Source organism: Oryctolagus cuniculus, chromosome 21, assembly GCF_051225735.1.
Source record: "Oryctolagus cuniculus isolate XC-2025 breed Fujian yellow rabbit chromosome 21, ASM5122573v1, whole genome shotgun sequence".
Lineage (NCBI taxonomy): Eukaryota > Metazoa > Chordata > Mammalia > Lagomorpha > Leporidae > Oryctolagus > Oryctolagus cuniculus.
Genome location: NC_142887.1, coordinates 48,864,454 through 48,885,272, shown reverse-complemented (window position 1 = coordinate 48,885,272; position 20,819 = coordinate 48,864,454). Strand labels below are relative to the sequence as shown.

General features: G+C 35.7%; 1 long non-coding RNA gene across 1 annotated transcript in view; it reads left to right on the top strand.

The window, feature by feature from the left end:
• Nucleotides 1–399: 399 nt before the first annotated feature.
• Nucleotides 400–20,819, top strand: part of LOC149119992 (uncharacterized) — a 97,011-nt gene continuing 76,591 nt past the window's right edge. The window contains exon 1 of the long non-coding RNA XR_016227120.1: nucleotides 400–793. This is a non-coding gene — a long non-coding RNA (uncharacterized LOC149119992). The remainder of the gene's footprint in view (nucleotides 794–20,819) is intronic.

Sequence of the window (20,819 nt, the reverse complement as noted above, 5' to 3'; positions counted from 1 at the left end):
AACTGACCAGAGAATTATGCAGGATTACTGTGTATAAGATCAATATATAAACCCAATGTGTTAGGACATGCCAGTAAGAACGAAACAGACAACAATATTAAATTACAGAATACAGAACTACAAGTGAATATCTGTAATAGAAACACGAGAAAGAGAGGTCAATCTATGTAATGTATTTTTTAGTATCTTACAATAGTCCTGGAGTCAATTTTTTTTAAAGTCAAATGACCTTAAAAAAGAGCCAAGAATATAAATAATATAAAGACCCTGTTTGTAAAGACCCAGAATACCGGAAAGATTCAGCATTCTGTTACACATGAGACCATTATTGAAAGTCCAAGGGTCACAAGATTTTGATAGGGTCCTGGAAAAAGGAGGGAGGCACAGTGCTCTGATGTCATGATCATCAGGGAGGTGAGAGCGGCCCCTGCTGTTGGGAGGATCAAGCTGCAAAGATGAGGCAGTTTCAGACCTGAGACCAAGCAGAGTTCCTCTCTGCCCCCACCTGCCACAACCCCAAGCTACGGCCCTCATGCTAGGAGCGTTTGGATTGGCTGTGTGTTCTCTGATGTTATGCATGCTCATTGTTAGGGCAGACTTTAAAATCAGGTGTTCAAAGGCAACACTGCTGAACCACACAGCATCTTCCTTTCTGGCATTCCAATGTTAGGCTTTCTGGGTTTGTTCCTGAGAGAGGTCTCAGGTGTTTCACCCATTGCTGCTCTGTGAACTTCCCTCACCACACTCAGGAGCCCTCAGGAGGATTCTGGGACTCATTGGAAGCTGGAAAGTGGTGAGTGTCAGAAACCAGTATTCTATGGTCACAGGAGGTGAGCTGGGCCAGTAGCCAGGACCCTGGTGTCCTGTCCTGTGTCTAAAGGAAAAGGGTTTGTGTGAACCCTGGGGCTGCACAGCTTTCCAAATTGATGGTGATTACAGAATCCACATGGAGAAATGAACTTCCACATGTGATCTGATATCCTTTGGTTGAGAAACGAGGTCACTAGTTTACAATTCAGTCCTGCCAGCACAGCTCTTCCTAGGTTCTGAGTCAGGTTTTGTTTGATGCTAATAACAGAATAGTACAGACTCAGTAATTTAGAAAGAAATGGTATTTGTCTCATGGTTTGGGTCCAAGGTCGGAGGGCAGTATCTGTTGATGGTCATCTTGTTGGCAGAGGTTTGGGTGGCACAGAGACCATATGACCAAATAATGAAATTGCAGGAGGTTCAAATATGAAGTAGTTTCTATAGCACACACCTGGGAATAAGCAGTCACTCAATAATCACATGAACTGATTTAGCCTAATCGCTTCATTAGGGTCCCACCTGTTCCCAATGATTAATTTCTCCTAATAGGTATTAACTGCCTTCACACCCTTGTGTGGAGAGTAAAATCTTTGTAAAGGCCAATCATTCTTCACTCCACTACCCCAAGCTAACTGGTGTGAGAACTGAAAATCAAATAAACTGTTGAACACACAGTAGTTTCATTATGCATGCAAATTTGGTTTAGTCAAATGATAGCTTGTAGCATTTGAGAATATCTCAGCATATCAGATTCTGCTGGCTATAAAATGGTTTATAAATTTGAGAGTTCATTTTTGACTGATAAAAGAAAAAAAAATTCTTCTCTCCTCAATTCCTGTACCTTTGATTTTAAGACTCAGATATTTCATGGGCAATATGAGTGGCTATGATTCTATCTAATACACAAATTTCAGGCCATAGCTAAGCTCATGCAAATAAGATAGCTTTAGAGGGGATCTCTGGATAACTTCATAATTTTGACTGGAGCCAGAAAATCAAATACATGCTTTTCATTGGTATATGCCTGGGATGTGTTGACGCTAAAATCTTAATCCATTATGTCTACTAACTCTATATAATGGCAGAATTGAACTGTTGGTGAGTCATAGGTGTTATAGATGTGTTGTTTGATATTAAGCAAGCCACACACATTTGGTGTTAGTGATCATGAAAATGACTGCACAGGTCACAGACTTAAACTGATTTTAAGTGTTTGATTTCTGGTGAGAATTAAGACCTTGGAGGAGGGAGCCAATGCAAACTGTTGGGAGGGAAAAGTAAAAAGTGTGGAACTCTCAGAATTAAATGTTCTGGCTGCCGAGGTTTGTCTTAGTTCCTGAGAGTGAATCCCCTTAGTCTGCATCTCCTGAGAGTGATCCTCAAAGTCTGGGAACCTGAGTTTGGTGTCCCTTGATACTGTGGGATAAATAGGTTGCTTCCTTTCAATTGCACTTAGTACACCAGTTTAGAAATTATGTGCCATGATTTCACGTTAGACATATATACTCTTGCATAGATCCCTAATATACAGTAATAAAACCTGAAAAGAAGACAATTGTTGACATCTTTGTTTTCTGCTAAATTTGAATAAGAATGTTAACATCCATAGAACTAATATTCAGGAAAATATAGGGGCCTTGGTCAGTTCAGGTATTTTCCCAATCTCTTCTACTTCTGCCCCCAAGAGGAAAGTCCTGGTTCTTTGATGTTTTTGTTTGCTTACTTTCTGTTTCTCTAAACCATGAGTTTTGCTAGCTTTGTTGGGTATTTGTGACAATATCCTTCTTGATTTTTGTTGCTCATCTGCTAATTCTTGGCCTTTTTTATTACATCATGGCAAAATGCTGTCACGTTATAGATTGTGTATAGACTGTGCTTCTGTAGGAAATATTGATAGTTAAAATGGATTGTCTATCTTTTCTTCCATATATACTGATTTTTGTGCTTTTTCAACACTTGAAGTGACCTTATTTATTTATTTATTTACTTACTTACTTTCTCCATCTAGTGTTAGCTGATGTATCTGCACAATGACATATGGATAACTATTAATTACCCCTGGTTGGGCATTTATACCATTGTATTTATTTGTTTTGATAAACACTGGGCAATCCTTGCAGTTTTGTAAGCATTTTTCTTAAATATTCTGATGCTCTATCTATGAACACTGATATGAAACACTGTACTATCCTCATAGAAAATTATCTGCTCATCTCACTGTGTAACCCTTTTACATTTTCTGACACAAATCCTGATTAACCTGAAGTGCATATTGCTTTTCCAGGCTTCAATGTAATGGTGTTATAATGGACCATGGACCATGTTCTGCATATTTTCTATTTGATCATTTTTATATCTTCATTCTATTTTACTTTTGAAATCTGTACATATGTATCTTAAGTTCACAAAAATGTAATGTATTGAGCACATAAAATTGGTTTGGAACACTATTTCTTTGGAAGCTCAGATATCTTATAAAAGAATGTTCTCAACTCTTTACTCCTATCGTTTATATAATTTCTGTCATTATTTTTAATGATCAGAAACTGTAACAACACTGTTCATTGTTAAGCTTTTATTAAAATGATAATATTATCTGTTAGGTTACATTGGAATAAAGAAAACAAATATTTTGCTATACCTCCATTTGCTTTCAGGCTTTTCTTTACTTGGATGACTTCCAAGACTATGTTGCTCTTTATGTCTGATGAATTATTTTCTAATTTACTTGATAGAAAACAAGAGACAATGAATGAGAGAAAGAGCTCCTATTCACAAGTTCACTTTGCAAATGCTCACATCTTCCAGGGAGGGATCAGATCTAAACCTGAGAGCAGGTAACTCACTTCAGGTTTTCCATGTGGGTGGCACAAACCACATGTCTTGAGACATCATCATGACTTCCCAGGGTCTGCTTTAATTGGAAGCTGGAGTTAGGATCAGAATCAGGAAATGCACCCGGGTCCTCAATTGTGGAATACAGTTTTATTAAACTTAACAGTTACCCTAAGCCTTTTTTTAAACTGAAATACATGGATCCAAGTTTGAACATCATGCCTGTAATTTGACAACAGTATTAAGAATGAATGAAACAGTATAAAGGGATGGGGTCATGAGCAGTGAGTTAAGCCACGACTTGGGATGCCCTCTTCTCATATTTATCTTCCTCATTCAGGTCCTGGCCATTCCCCACTTCCATTCCAGATTCTTGCTACAATGTATCTGAGGGGCATTTGATGATGTCTTAAGGACCCATGTACCTTCTGCCTACATTGGAGATACAAAAAGTGTTCCTGGCTCCTAGATTAAACTGGAACCAGTCCCAGGTTTTGCAAACATTGACAAGTGAACTAGTGGATGGAAGATCTATCCACTACTGTCCCTCCTCCTTTCAAGTAAATAAATACATATTAAAACCTTACAACTATTCTTCCATTTAGGTTCAAGTTTAGCTTTGCAACAATGGCATTCATAGAATATCAGAAAGGCATGCAAGGGATGAGCAGAAAGTTCAATGGGAAAGGCAACCTTGATTTTTAGATTTTAAGATTATTTAAATAATCCTCAGCAGGACTGGAGATTATTGCCTTATTACTTTCTTATGCTTTGTAAATGATGCAGTTTGGTTAATCACATATTGCAGACAGTTCATTGAGAGAATATAGAGACATTTCTGATCTTTAAAATTTTGCTCAGTCTTTGATTAACACTACTTTTATGTTATCACAGGATACAGTGCAACATCTGAGTACGTACACAACATAATTTAATCAATCTAGGAAATGAGGATTTTCCTTGCTTATTTTGTGTTTAAGGCCTACAAGCTCCTCCATTCCAATTTCTTATACAGTGTATCTTATCATGAACTAAAGTCACAACACTGTATTATGGAACACTGCCAGTGGTTCTTTCTTTCTAACTCTGTTTCTATATCTGTTATCGTACCACCCAGTATCTTCAGTAATGAATCTTCCCATCCTAATTAAAAACATTTATATGTATATCCACCATTTTTTAGAAACCCATATATCAGAGAACATGTGAAATTTACTTCTTCCTATGCCAGTCTTACTTCACTTAAGGATCTCCAGTTCCACCCATTTTGAAGCAAATAATATTTCAATCCTTTTTAATCACTGAATTAGGACTGGAAAACCTGTAACACATTGATAGATTCCTAGGTTGGTTCCAAATATTTACTACTATGAATACTGCTGTAGTCAAGACAGAAAGCGGAAATCTCTTTTGCATGCAGATTGAATTTCCTTCTGATACATACACAATGGTTGGAGAGGTTTATCCCTTCTCATTTTTTGAGGGATGGCCATACTAAGTCTTCATAATGCTCACGCTAACTTGCATTCTCATCAATATCTTATATTTTTAAATATTTATTTGTTTGAAAGTCATAGTTACAGATAGAAAGAGAGAGATCTTCCCTCCACTGGTTCACTCCCCAAATGGCTGCAATGGCTAGAGCTGGGCCAAAACAAAGCCAGGAACCAGAAGCTTCCTCCTGGGTCTCCCATGTGGGAGCAGAGGCCTAAAGACTTGGGCCACCTTCCACTGATTTCCCAGGCCACAGAAGAGAGCTGGATCAGAAGTGGAGCAGCTGGGACTCAAGTCCCCATATGGGATTTTGGCACTGCAGGTGGTGGCTTTAATTGCTACACAACAGTGCAGGCTCCAATAACATATTAAAGTTTTCTTTTCTTCATACCCCGCTAGTATTTGTTAGTGAGGTGACACCTAGTGTGTTTTGATTTGCATTTTCCTATATAATAATTATATTGCATTTTTCCCATTTTTTGTTGACCATGGGTATTTCTTCTTTACAGAAATGCCTGTTCAGATCCTTTCCCAATTCTTAGATATATTTGTGCATAATTTCAGCAGTTTCATATGTGTTCTGAATTTCAGTTCTTCATGAAATGCAGAATTGGCAAATACGTTATCCCAGTCTACTGGGGTATTAAATAATTTTATTCATATAAGGTGAACAAATTTCATGTATTTCATATACACAGACTTAAGAGCATAATATTTCCCACCCTAACCTCCCTCTTGCCCATGCTCCGACCCTCTGTCCTCCTTCCTCTCTTATTTTTTCTTTTTATATCTATAATTGCACAATTTCAATTTATTTTATAATCACAAGCTGAACTCTGCACCAAATAAAGAATTGAATGGAACAAGTAGAAAAACCACTGTTTATCAAGAGTATAGACAAGGATTGTAAGCAATAACCAAAACTCAACATTGCATTTTTGTGCTTTGTTTCTTTGTGCTTTGTTTATTTGTTTATTTTGTGCTGGTTTATTTGACTGAGAATAATGGCTTCCATATGCATATACTTTGTTGTAAAAGACAAGATCTTATTAATTTATATAGCTGAGTAGTTTTGCATAGTGTATATATACCACATTTTCTTTAACCATTATTCAGTTGATGAATCTCTTGGTTGATGTCAGATCTTAGCTATTGATCTGCAATAAACATAAGGTGCAGACAAGTCTTCCTTATGCTGATTTCATTCCATTTGGGTAAATTTTTAGGAGTGGGATGGCTGTGTATATGGTAGAACAATTTTCAGATTACTGAAAAATTACCAGACTGTGTTCCATAATGGTTGTACTCTTTTACAATTTAACCAGCAGTGAATTATAGTATTTTATCACCCATATATTTGCTAGCATTTATTGTTTTATAATTTTTGAAAGATAGCCACTCTAATTGGGGTGAGGTTTCACCCTCATCATCCTTTTGGTTTGCATTTCCTGATGGCTAATGATCCTGAGCATTTTTAAATGTTTCTGTTGACCATTTGAATGTCATCCTTCAAAAATGTCTGTTTTGTCCTTTGCCCATTGCTTGACAGGATTTTTGTTGTTTTTTGCTGTTCTGGATTACTTGACCATTGCAAGACTTGCAAATATTTTCTCCTGTTCTCTTGGATGCCTCTACAATATGTTGAGCAATTCCTTTGCAGTGCATAAGCATCTTAGCTTAATGCAATCCTATTTGTTTATTTTTGCTTTGATTGCCTATCATTCTGGGGTATTTAACAAGAATTCCATGTGTATGCCAATGTCTTGCTGAGTTTCCCAATATTTTCATCTAGTAATTTGATGTTATCAGGTTATTGTTTTATATCATTGATCCATCTATAGTTCATTTCTGTATAAATTGTAAGGTGGTGGTCTTGTTTCATGCTTCTACATGCAGAATCCAAGTTTTCCAGTAACATTTGTTGAAGAGTACCTTTTTTTCAGGCATTGATTTTGGCTCCTTTGTCAAAGATCGGTTGGTTGTACACGAGTGTATTAAGTTCTGGAATTTCTACTCCAGTCCATTGGTCTACATGTCTATTTCTGTGCCAGTATTAGGCTTTTTTGATTCTAGCTGACCTGTAGTTGTCATGAAATCTGATATTGCGATGACTCTGGCTTTGTTTTATTCTTTAAGTTTGCTCTAGCTATTCAGGATCTCTTGGGCTTCCATATGAATTTTAGCATCAATTTTTCTATCTTTCTTTTTCAGAAGAATGTCGTTACTATTTTGATTGGGATCATATTGAACATGTAAATTGCTTTCAGTAGTATGGACATTTTGATTCTATTAATTCTTCTAATCCATGAACATGACAGATATTTCCATTTTTATGTTCTCCTATTTATTTTAAAAATGTTTTGTAATTATCATTGTAGAGATATTTGACCTCTTTATTTAAATTTATTCCAATTTGTTTGGCTATTGTGAATTGAACTGATCTTGCATGTCCTTCTCAGCCATAGCATTGTCTTTTTATGCAAATGCTATTGAATTTTGTGTATTGATTTTATCTTGCAAATTTACCAACCCCTCTTGAGTTCCAATAGTCTCTTGGTGGAGTCTTTTGGCTTCCCTATATATAAAATCATATCTTCTATCAACAGTAATAATTTGACTTCAACCTTTCCAATTTGTATCCCTTTGCTTGGATTTTGCTTGCTGGTGGCTCTCAGTAAGCCTTCTAGAACTATATGGAATAGCAATTATGGGGGTGAGCATCCTTGTAGATCTTAGTGGAAATGCTTCGAATTTACCCACACAATTTGATGGTGGCTCTGTGTTTGTCATGAACTACCTTGAATGTGTTCATGAATATTCCTTCTATTCCCAGTTCAAGGTTTTTATCAAGGACATATTTTATCTAGTGCATTCCCACTTGGTCTGGGTGAATTATATTTCTAATGTGTTGTGATGTTTGATTAGCAAGTATTTTGAGGATTGTTTGCATCTGTATTTATCAAATATATTGGTCTTAGTTTGCTTTGTACATATACCTGGTTTTAGAATTAAAGTGATGCTGGTTTTATAGGAGTTAAGGGGGGTTTTATCTTCACTCTGATGATTGTCTTCTTTGTTGCGAATTATCTTGTTAGTTTGATATAAGGTTTCTCTATTAGTTTTTTATTGCCTGTTCTTAGGGTATCTTATCAAGAAGCCATTGCTTATGTCAATGTCTTATAGTTTTCTCTATATTTTGTAAGTTTCAGTTCTTACATTTACATCCATGACTCACTTTCAGTTGACTTTGTATAGGAAAAGAGGGGTGGTCATCTGGGTTTAGTCATGTCCATATGGATATCCCGTTGCCTCTGGGCAATTTACTGAATAGACTGTACCTTTTCCAGTGTATTTTTGTTTGCTTTTTAAAAGATCCATTGTCTGTATGTATCTGTATTTCTTTTTGGGAGCCTCTATCCTCTTACACTGGTCTATTCATCAGTTTTTATGCCAGGGTTTACCATACATCTATGGTATGTATTGAACTCATTTGTTGTGACCCCAGACGTGTTCTTTTTCTCAAGAGTTACTTTTCTATGTGGAACTTTTTTTAATATATGTGAAGATATGAGGTTTAGGTTTATTTTTCTAGATACATGATGAATTCCATTGATTTTGATGGAAAGCATATTGTATCTGTAAATTAACTTGGATAATATGGAAATATTAGAAAGTATTTCAATCTGTGAATATGAGCGGTCTTTTTGATCTCAGATTCTTTACCATGGCTTTAGAATTGTTGCTGTAGAGGCATTTTACATCACAAGTCAAATTTATCCAGGGTATTTTATTTCTTATTGTGAATTTAATTTCTTCTTTAATTTATTTTTTCAGTGGGTTCACAATAGTATAGGTATATAAAACTTATTCTGATTTTTTGTGCTTACTTTGTATCCTACAAATCTACCAGTCATTTACCAGTTCAGGTGGCCTGTTGTTGAACTCGTTGCATTTCCATGTAAATAGAATAAAATCATCTGGAAAAATAAATAATTTCAATTTCTTCTTTTCTATATCTATGTCTTTTATTTCCTTCCCTTTTCTTTTTGTTTTGCCTAGACCTTACATTGCAGTATTGAATATAAAAGTAAAAAATGTGCATCATTTTATGGTTCCAATTATAGGGTAAATGCTTTCATTTTGTTAGCATTCAATAGAATCTGGCTCAGGTTCCTCAAATGCAAGGGTTTTGTAATTGAATTATATGCAATCTGTAAGTGTTATGCTCAATTTACTTCTCATAAGTGAATGTAGAATTTTATACAAAATGTTTTCTGCATCTAGTTTATTATACTGATGTTTATTTTTGATTGATGTGAATTATTGGAATTATGAATTACATTCATATTTTCCCTGTTCCTATATTACATCTGACTTGATTATGATACCTGACCATTTTATTTTATTTTATTTTATTTTATTTTGGATTCCAAACTGGATTCAATTACTATCAAATTTTCCACCTATATTCTAATATAAATTCTATTAGGATGACAGTGTTGCATTATATTCAGCAGGGACTCTGCTGTGTAAGTTTTTATTTGAAAAAAGAGAATCAGAGATAAACAGAGACCTTGCATCTATCAGGTCACTTTAGGAAAAACTGGCCTTATATAATGAGTTTGGAAAAGTTACCTCCCTAACAATTTGTATAATACTTTTCAAAAAATTGGTGTTTTTTTTAATTTTGTAGATTTTAGCAATGATGACATTTGTTGTTGATCTTTCGTTTGAACACATTATTCCTCATTTAATGTTCTCAGTATTGCTCTATTCAGAGATGTTATTATTATTATAGAAAACTTTTTATAATTCCCTTAATTAAACTTAGGTTTATTTATTTATTTTTTAACTTTTATTTCATAAATATAAATGTCCAAAGTACAACTTTTGGATTATACTGGCTTCCCCCCCCCATAACCTCCCTCCCACCCGCAACCATCCCATCTCCCACTCCCTCTCCCATACCATTCACACCAAGATTCATTTTTTCAATTATTTTTATATACAGGAGATCAATTTAGTATATGCTAAGGAAAGATTTCAACAGTTTGCACATACACAGAAACACAAAGTATAGAGTACTGTTTTAGTAGTAGTTTTACCATTAATTCACATAGTACAACACATTAAGGACAGAGAGCCTACATGGGGAGTAAGTGCACAGTGACTCCTGTTGTTGACTTAACAATTGACAATCTAATTTATGACGTCAGTAATCACCAGAGGCTCTTGTCATGAGCTGTCAAGGCTGTGGAAGCCTCTTGAGTTCACCACCTCTGATCTTATTTAGACAAGGCCATAGTGAAAGTGGAAGTTCTGTCCTCCCTTCAGAGAAAGGTACCTCCTTCTTTGATGGCCCCATTCTTTCCACTGGGATCTCACTCACAGAGATCTTTCATTTAGGTCTTTTTTTGCCAGAGTGTCTTGGCTTTCCATGCCTAAAATACTCTCATGGGCTCTTCAGCCAGATCCAAGTGCCTTAAGGGCTGATTCTGAGGCCAGAGTGCTGTTTAGGACAGCTGCCATTCTATGAGTCACTTCCCATCTTAGGTTGTTCTCTCCTTTTTAATTCTATCAGTCAGTATTATCAGATACTAGTCTTGTTTAGGTGATCCCTTTGACTCTCAATCCTGTCGTTATGATCAATTATGAATTGAAACTGATCACTTTGACTAGTGAGCTGGCATTGGTACATGCCACCTTAATGGGATTGAATTGGAATCCCCTGGCATGTTTCTAACTCTACCACTAGGGGTATGTCTGATGAGCATGGGCCATACTGTACATCTCCCCCCTCTCTTATTTCCACTCTTATATTTAACAGAGATCACTTTTCAGTTAAATTTAAACACCTAAGAATAATTGCATGTTAATTAACGAGTTCAACCAATGGCATTAAGTAGAACAAAAAATACTAAAAGGAACAAAATAGTAAGTTGTTCTTCAACAGTCAGGACAAGGGCTGATCAAGTCATTTTTTCTCATAGTGTACATTTCACTTCAACAGGTTTCCTCTTAGGTGCTCAGTCAGTTGTCACTGCTCAAGAACATATGATATTTGTCCCTTTGGGACTGGCTTATTTCACTCAGCATGATGTATTCCAGATTCCTCCATTTTGTTGCAAATGAACAGATTTCATTGTTTTTGACTGATGGATAGTATTCTATAGAGTGCATATCCCATAATTTCTTTATCCAGTCTTTTGTTGATGGGCATTTAGGTTGATTCCAGGTCTTAGCTATTGTGAATTGAGCTGCAATACACATTAAGATATAGACAGCTCTTTTATTTGCCAACTTAATTTCCTTTGGGTAAATTCCAAGGAATGGGATGGCTGGGTTGTATGGTAGGGTTATATTCAGGTTTCTGAGGAATCTCCAGACAGACTTCCATAATGGCTTTACCAGCTGGCCTCATATGATGAGTTTGGAAAAGTTACCTCTCTAACTTTTCAAAAGATTGGTGTTATTTTTTTTTAATTTTGTAGATTTTATTAATGAAGATATTTGTTGCTGATCTTTCATTTGAACACATTTTTCCTGATTTAATGTTCTTACTCAGTATTGCTCTATTCAGATATGTTATAATTATAGAAAACTTCTATTTAATAAATGTAAATTTCAAAAGTACAACCTTTGGATTATAGTGATTCTTTGCTCTATAACCACCCTTCCACCCACAAACCATCCCATCTCCTACTCCTTCTCCTATCCCATTCTTCATTAAGGTTCATTTTAAATATCTTTATATACAGAAGATCAACTCCATACTAAGTAAAGATTTCAACAGGTTGCACCCACACAGAAAGACAAAGTATAATGCATGGTTTGAGAACTAGTTATAGTGTTAATTCTCATAGTAAAAAACATTAAGTTCACAGTTCCCAATATAGGGAGCAAGTGCACAGTGACTCCTGTTGATGATTTAACAGTTCAGACTTTCATTTATGATGTCAGTAATCATCTGAGGCTCTTTTCATGAGCTTCCATGGCTATGGAAGTCTCTTGAGTTCACAAAGTCCAACATTATTTATACAAGGTCATAATAAAACTGGAAGTTCTCTCCTCCCTTCAGAGAAAGGTACCTCATTCCTTAATGTCTGCTTCTTTCTGCTGGAATCTCACTCACAGAGGTCTTTCTTTAAGGTCATTTTTGCCACATTTTGTCCTGCGTTTCCATGCCTGAACTACTCTCATGTGCTTTGTAGCCAGATCCAAATGCCTTAAGGTGTGATTCTGAGGCCAGAGTTCTGTTTACGGCATTTGTCATTCTAAGAGTCTGCTCTGTGACCTGCTTCCCATCCTGGGTTGTTATCTCCTTTTTAATTCTGCAATTATTAGCAGACACTCATCTTATTTGTGTGCTCCCTTGACACTTAATCCTCTTTATGATCAGTCATGGACTTAAACTGATCACTTTAATTAGTAAGGTGGCATTGGCACATGCCAATTTTTAGTATTTCGAGTCCCATGGCAAGTTTTAAGCTTTACCCTTAGGGGTAAATACCTGGGAGCATGTGCCAAACTGTATATCCCCTCCATCTCTTATTCCAACTCTTATTTTTTATTTCAATTTGATTTAAACACCTAAGAATAATTCTGTGTTAAGTAAAAAGCTCAACCAATGGTATTAAGTAGAAAAAGAAAATACTAAAATGAATAAAATAGTAAGCTGTTCCTTGACAGTCATCACAAGGGCTGATCAAGTCACTGCTTCTCATAGTGTCAGTTTCACTGGCTTATTTCACTCAGTATGATGTTTTCCAGATTCCTCCATTTTGTTGCAAATGACCAGATTTCATTTCTTTTACCACTGTGTAGTATTCTGTAGAATACATAACATATCACTTAACTTCTTTATCCAGTCTTCTGTTGATGGGCATATAGGTTGATTCGATGTCTTAGCCATTCTGAATTGCACTGCAATAAACATTGAGGTGTAGACAGCTCTTTTATTTGCCAATTTAATACTCCTTGGGTAAATTCCAAAGAATGGAATTGCTGGGTCATGTGGTAGGGATACATTCAGATTTATGAGGTATCTCCAAACTGTATCCATAGTGGCTTTACCAGTCTGCATTCCCACTGACAGTGGGTTATTGTGCCTTTGCCCCCACCACCTCACCATCATCTGTTGTTAGTTGATTTCTGTATGAAAGCCATACTAACTGGAGTGAAGTGAAACCTCATTGTGGTTTTGCTTTGCATTTCCCTGATGGCTAGTGATCCTGAACATTTTTTCACGTGTCTGCTGGCCATTTGGATTTCCTCTTGAAAAATGTCTATTTAGGCTCTTGGCCCATCTCTTAAGTGGGTTGTTTGTTTTGCTGTTGTGAAGTTTCTTGATCTCTTTGTAGATTCTGGTTATTTTTTTTACAGGCAGAGTTAGACAGTGAGAGAGAGAGAGAGACAGAGAGAAAAGTCTTCATTTTCCGTCGGTTCACCCCACAAATGGATGCTACACTGGCGCACTGCACCGATCCGAAGCAAGCAGCCAGATGCTCCCTCTGGTCCCCCATGTGGGTGCAGGGCCTAACCACTTGGGACATCCTTCACTGCCTTCCCAGGCCACAGCAGGGAGCTGGACTGGAAGAGGAGCAACTGGGACAGTACCTGGCACCCCAACCAGGACTATAACCCAGGGTGCCAGCTCCACAGGCTGAAGATTAGACAAGTGAGCTGTGGTGCCTGCCAGATTTTGGTTATTAATCCTTTATCAGTTGCATACTTTGCAAAGATTTTCTCCCATTTTTTTCAGTTACCTCTTCACTTTGATGACTTTTTTTTTTTTTTGCAGACAAGAAACTTTTCAATTTGATGTAATCCCTGTTGTTAATTTTGGCTTTGACTGCCTATGCCACTGGAGATTTTTCCAAGAAGTCTTCCCTGTGCCTATATCTTGCAGACTTTCTCCAATGTTCTGTAATAATTTTATGGTGTTGGGTCATAGATTTAGATCTTTAATCCATGCTGAGTGGATTTTTGTGTAAGGTGTAACATAGGTATCTTGCTTCATACTTCTGCATGTGGAAATCCTGTTTTCCCAACAATATTTGTTTAAAAGACTCTCCTTGCTCCAGAAATTGGTTTTAGCTCCTTGATCAAATATAAATTGGTTGTAGATGTTTGGATTGATTTCTGGTGTTCCTATTCTGTTCTATTGCCTATCCATCTGTTTCTGTACAGTACCATGCTGTTTTGATTATAATGGCCCTGTAGTATATCTTGAAATCTGGTATTCTGATGCCTCCAGCTCTGGTTTTGTTGTATAAGACTCGTTTATCTATTTGAGGTCTCCTGTGCCTCAATATATGTTTCTATATGAATATCAGCATCATTTTTTCTAGATCTGATAAGAATATGTTTGATATTTTCATTGGTATCACATTGAATCTGTAAATTGCTTTTGGAGGAATGGACATTTTGATGATATTAATTCTTCCAATCAGTGAGCATGCAATATTTTTCCATTTTTTGGTATCCTCTTCTAGTTCTTTAAGATTTTGTAATTCTCATTATAGAAAGATTTGACATCCTTGGTTAAGTTTTTTCCAAGTTATTTGTTTTTTTTTTTTTTTTTCTGGTAGCTGTTGTGAATGGGATTGACCTTAGACGTTATTTCTCAGTTTTGGCAGTGTCTGTATACAAAGGCTGTTGATTTTTATGTATTGATTTTATATCCTGCAACTTTGCCAAATTCGTCTATGGGTTCCAATAGTCTCTTAGTGGAGTTCTTTGGATACCTTAAATAGAGTCACGTTGTCTGCAAAGATGTATAGTTTGACATTTTCCTTCCCTTTTTGTACCCCTTGTAATTTCTTTTTCATGACTAATGGCTCGGCTAGAACTTCTAGTGCTATATTGAATAGCAATGGTGAGATTTGGCATCCCTGTCTGGAACTGGGTCTCAGTGGAAACGCTTCCAACTATTCCGCATTCAATAGGTTGCTGGCTGCGGGTTTTTTCATAAATTGCCTTAATTATGTTGAGGAATGTTCCTTCTATACACAATTTGGTTAGAGTTTTCATCACGAAATGGTTTTGTAATTTATCAAATGCTTTCTCTGCATCTATTGAGATAATATATGATTTTTCTTCTGCAGTTTGTTAATGTGGTGTATCACATTGATTGACTTGTGAATGTTGAACCATCCCTGTATACAAGGATAAATCCCACTTGGTCAGGTTGGATGATCCTTCTAATTTGTTGTTGGATTATTTTGGCTTGAATTTTGTTGGGTATTTGTTGTATGTTCTTTAGAGAAATTGGTGTGTAATTCTCTTTCTCTGCTACATCTTTTTCAGGTTTAGGAATTAAGTGATACTGGCTTTGTAGAAAGAATTTGTGAGGATTCCCTCTCTTTCAATTGTTTTGAATAGCTTGAGAAGAATCGGAGTTATTTCTTCAGTAAATGTCTGATGGAATTCAGAAGCGAATCTCTCTTGTCCTGAACTTTTCTCTGTTGGGAGGGCCTTTATTACTGATTCAGTTTCTGACTTTCTTATGGGTCTTTTTTTGGTTTTCTATGTTTCTTGCTTCAATTTTTGTAGGTCGCCTATTCCCAGGAATCTATCCATTCCTGACAGATTTCCCTGATTGCTGGCATACAACTCTTGTAGTAATTCATAATGACTCTTGTTTTTTCTGTGGTGTCTGTTGTTACATTTCCTTTTCATGTCTAATTTTATTGATTTGTGTCTTCTCTCTCCTTTATTTTGTTAGTTGTGCCAATGGTGAGTCAATTTTGTTTTTTTTTTTTTCATTAAATCCTTTCAACATTTTGCTTCTCTTTTGTAATTTTTTTGGATTCAATTTTGTTGATTTTCTTCTCTGATATTAATTATTTCTCTTCTCCTACTAGATTTGGGTCTGGTTTGCTGTAGTTTTTCTAGATCTTTGAGATGCATTGATAGTTCATTTATTTGGTGCCTTTCCAATTTCTTGATGTAGGCACCTATTGCTATAAACTTTCCTCTTAACACTGCTTTTGCTGTATCCCATACGTTTTGATATGTTGTGTTCTTATCTTCATTTGCTTCCTGAGAGTCTTTGATTTCTCTTTTGATTTCTTCTATGACCCAGTGTTCATTCAGGAGCATGCTGACATTCTCCATGTGTTTACTTATGCTCTAGAGAATCCTGAGTTGCTGATTTCCAGCTTCATTCCATTGTGGTCTGAGATGTATGGTATGATTTTGATTTGTTTTAAATTTGCTGAGACTTGCTTTATGGCCTAATATGTGGTCTATCCTAGAGAAAGTCCCATGCACTAGTGAGAAGAATGTGTATTCTGTAACATTAGGATGAATATTTCTGTACATATCTCTTAGATCTGTTTGTTCTCTAGTGTCAAGTAAATCTACTGTTTCCTTGTTGATTTCTGTCTGGTTGATCTGTCCATTGCTAAAAGTGGAGCATTGAAGCCCCCCAGTATTATTGTATTGGAGTCTAAGTCTCCCTTTAAGTTCCTTAACATATCTTTTAAATAAACTGGTGCCCTGTAATTAGGTGCATATACATTTATAATAGTTACATCTTCCTGCTGAATTGATACCTTAATCATTATATAGTGCCTTTCTTTGTCTCTCTTAACATTTTTTGTGTTAAAGTCAATTTTTTCTGATATTAAGGTGGCTACATCAGCTCTTTGTTTGGTTTCTTTTGGCATGGAATATCTTTTTCCAACCTTTCACTTTCAGTCTGCATGCATCTTTGTTGGAAAGATGTGTTTCTTGAAAGCAGCAAATAAATGGGTTTTGTTTTTTAATCCATTCAGCCAGTCTGTGTCTTTTATTTTAAACTTTTATTTAATGAATATAAATTTCTGAAGTACAGCTTATGGATTACAATGGTTCCCCCCCATAACTTTCCTCCCACCTGCAACCCTCCTCTCTCCCACTCCCTCTCCCCTTCCATTCACATCATGATTCATTTTCAATTATCTTTATATGCAGATCAATTTAGCGTATATTAAGTAAAGATTTCAACAGTTTACACCCACACAGAAATACAATGTGTAAAATACTGTTTGAGCACTAGTTATAGCATTAAGTCAAAATGTACAGCTCATTTAGGTCAGAGATCCTACATGACGAGTAAGTGCACAGTGACTTCTGTTGTTGACTTAACAAATTGAAATTGTTGTTCATGGCATTAGTAATCACCCTAGGCTCTGTCATGAGTTGGCAAGGCTATGGAGGCCTTTTCAGTTTTCTGACTCTGATCATATTTAGACAAGGCCATGGTCAAAGTGGAAGTTCTCTCCTCCCTTCAGAGAAAGGTACCTGATGACCTGTTCTTTCCACTGAGATCTCTAGAGAGTTGAGGCCATTTACTTTCAGTGCAGCTACTGATAAGAAGTGACTTTGCCCTGCCGTGTTCCCAAAGATATTTCTAATATATAGTTTGAACTTCCTGTGATCCCTTACTGCAAGATTTTCTTCCTTTACCATCTTTCTGTTGATGACTGTGTTTCTGTGTTTCGGTTTGGAAAACATCTTCAGCATCCTTTGCAGCATGATTTTATTCTATTTACATGGAAATGCAACGAGTTCAACAACAGGCCACCTGAACTGGTAAATGACTGGTAGATTTGTAGGATACAAAGTAAGCACAAAAAATCAGAATAAGTTTTATATACCTATACTATTGTGAACCCACTGAAAAAATAAAGAAGAAATTAAATTCACAATAAGAAATAAAATACCCTGGATAAATTTGACTTGTGATGTAAAATGCCTCTACAGCAACAATTCTAAAGCCATGATAAAGAATCTGAGATCAAAAAGACCGCTCATATTCACAGATTGAAATACTTTCTAATATTTCCATATTATCCAAGTTAATTTACAGATACAATATGCTTTCCATCAAAATCAATGGAATTCATCATGTATCTAGAAAAATAAACCTAAACCTCATATCTTCACATATATTAAAAAAAGTTCCACATAGAAAAGTAACTCTTGAGAAAAAGAACACGTCTGGGGTCACAACAAATGAGTTCAATACATACCATAGATGTATGGTAAACCCTGGCATAAAAACTGATGAATAGACCAGTGTAAGAGGATAGAGGCTCCCAAAAAGAAATACAGATACATACAGACAATGGATCTTTTAAAAAGCAAACAAAAATACACTGGAAAAGGTACAGTCTATTCAGTAAATTGCCCAGAGGCAACGGGATATCCATATGGACATGACTAAACCCAGATGACCACCCCTCTTTTCCTATACAAAGTCAACTGAAAGTGAGTCATGGATGTAAATGTAAGAACTGAAACTTACAAAATATAGAGAAAACTATAAGACATTGACATAAGCAATGGCTTCTTGATAAGATACCCTAAGAACTGGCAGTAAAAAACTAATAGAGAAACCTTATATCAAACTAACAAGATAATTCGCAACAAAGAAGACAATCATCAGAGTGAAGATAAAACCCCCCTTAACTCCTATAAAACCAGCATCACTTTAATTCTAAAACCAGGTATATGTACAAAGCAAACTAAGACCAATATATTTGATAAATACAGATGCAAACAATCCTCAAAATACTTGCTAATCAAACATCACAACACATTAGAAATATAATTCACCCAGACCAAGTGGGAATGCACTAGATAAAATATGTCCTTGATAAAAACCTTGAACTGGGAATAGAAGGAATATTCATGAACACATTCAAGGTAGTTCATGACAAACACAGAGCCACCATCAAATTGTGTGGGTAAATTCGAAGCATTTCCACTAAGATCTACAAGGATGCTCACCCCCACAATTGCTATTCCATATAGTTCTAGAAGGCTTACTGAGAGCCACCAGCAAGCAAAACCCAAGCAAAGGGATACAAATTGGAAAGGTTGAAGTCAAATTATTACTGTTGATAGAAGATATGATTTTATATATAGGGAAGCCAAAAGACTCCGCCAAGAGACTATTGGAACTCAAGAGAGGTTGGTAAATTTGCAAGATAAAATCAATACACAAAATTCAATAGCATTTGCATAAAAAGACAATGCTATGGCTGAGAAGGACATGCAAGATCAGTTCAATTCACAATAGCCAAACAAATTGGAATAAATTTAAATAAAGAGGTCAAATATCTCTACAATGATAATTACAAAACATTTTTAAAATAAATAGGAGAACATAAAAATGGAAATATCTGTCATGTTCATGGATTAGAAGAATTAATAGAATCAAAATGTCCATACTACTGAAAGCAATTTACATGTTCAATATGATCCCAATCAAAATAGTAACGACATTCTTCTGAAAAAGAAAGATAGAAAAATTGATGCTAAAATTCATATGGAAGCCCAAGAGATCCTGAATAGCTAGAGCAAACTTAAAGAATAAAACAAAGCCAGAGTCATCGCAATATCAGATTTCATGACAACTACAGGTCAGTTAGAATCAAAAAAGCCTAATACTGGCACAGAAATAGACATGTAGACCAATGGACTGGAGTAGAAATTCCAGAACTTAATACACTCGTGTACAACCAACCGATCTTTGACAAAGGAGCCAAAATCAATGCCTGAAAAAAAGGTACTCTTCAACAAATGTTACTGGAAAACTTGGATTCTGCATGTAGAAGTATGAAACAAGACCACCACCTTACAATTTATACAGAAATGAACTATAGATGGATCAATGATATAAAACAATAACCTGATAACATCAAATTACTAGATGAAAATATTGGGAAACTCAGCAAGACATTGGCATACACACGGAATTCTTGTTAAATACCCCAGAATGATAGGCAATCAAAGCAAAAATAAACAAATAGGATTGCATTAAGCTAAGATGCTTATGCACTGCAAAGGAATTGCTCAACATATTGTAGAGGCATCCAAGAGAACAGGAGAAAATATTTGCAAATCTTGCAATGGTTAAAGGTCTGATATCCAGAATCTACAAAGAGTTCAAGTAATCCAGAACAGCAAAAACAACAAAACTCCTGTCAAGCAATGGGCAAAGGACAAAACAGACATTTTTGAAGGATGACATTCAAATGGTCAACAGAAACATTTAAAAATGCTCAGGATCATTAGCCATCAGGAAATGCAAACCAAAAGGATGATGAGGGTGAAACCTCACCCCAATTAGAGTGGCTATCTTTCAAAAATTATAAAACAATAAATGTTAGCAAATATATGGGTGATAAAATACTATAATCCACTGCTGGTTAAATTGTAAAAGAGTACAGCCATTATGGAACACAGTCTGGTAATTTTTCAGTAATCTGAAAATTGTTCTACCATATACACAGCCATCCCACTCCTAAAAATTTACCCAATTGGAATGAAATCAGCATAAGGAAGACTTGTCTGCACCTTATGTTTATTGCAGATCAATAGCTAAGATCTGACATCAACCAAGAGATTCATCAACTGAATAATGGTTAAAGAAAATGTGGTATATATACACTATGCAAAACTATTCAGCTATATAAATTAATAAGATCTTGTCTTTTACAACAAAGTATATGCATATGGAAGCCATTATTCTCAGTCAAATAAACCAGCACAAAATAAACAAATAAACAAAGCGCAAAGAAACAAAGCACAAAAATGCAATGTTGAGTTTTGGTTATTGCTTACAATCCTTGTCTATACTCTTGATAAACAGTGGTTTTTCTACTTGTTCCATTCAATTCTTTATT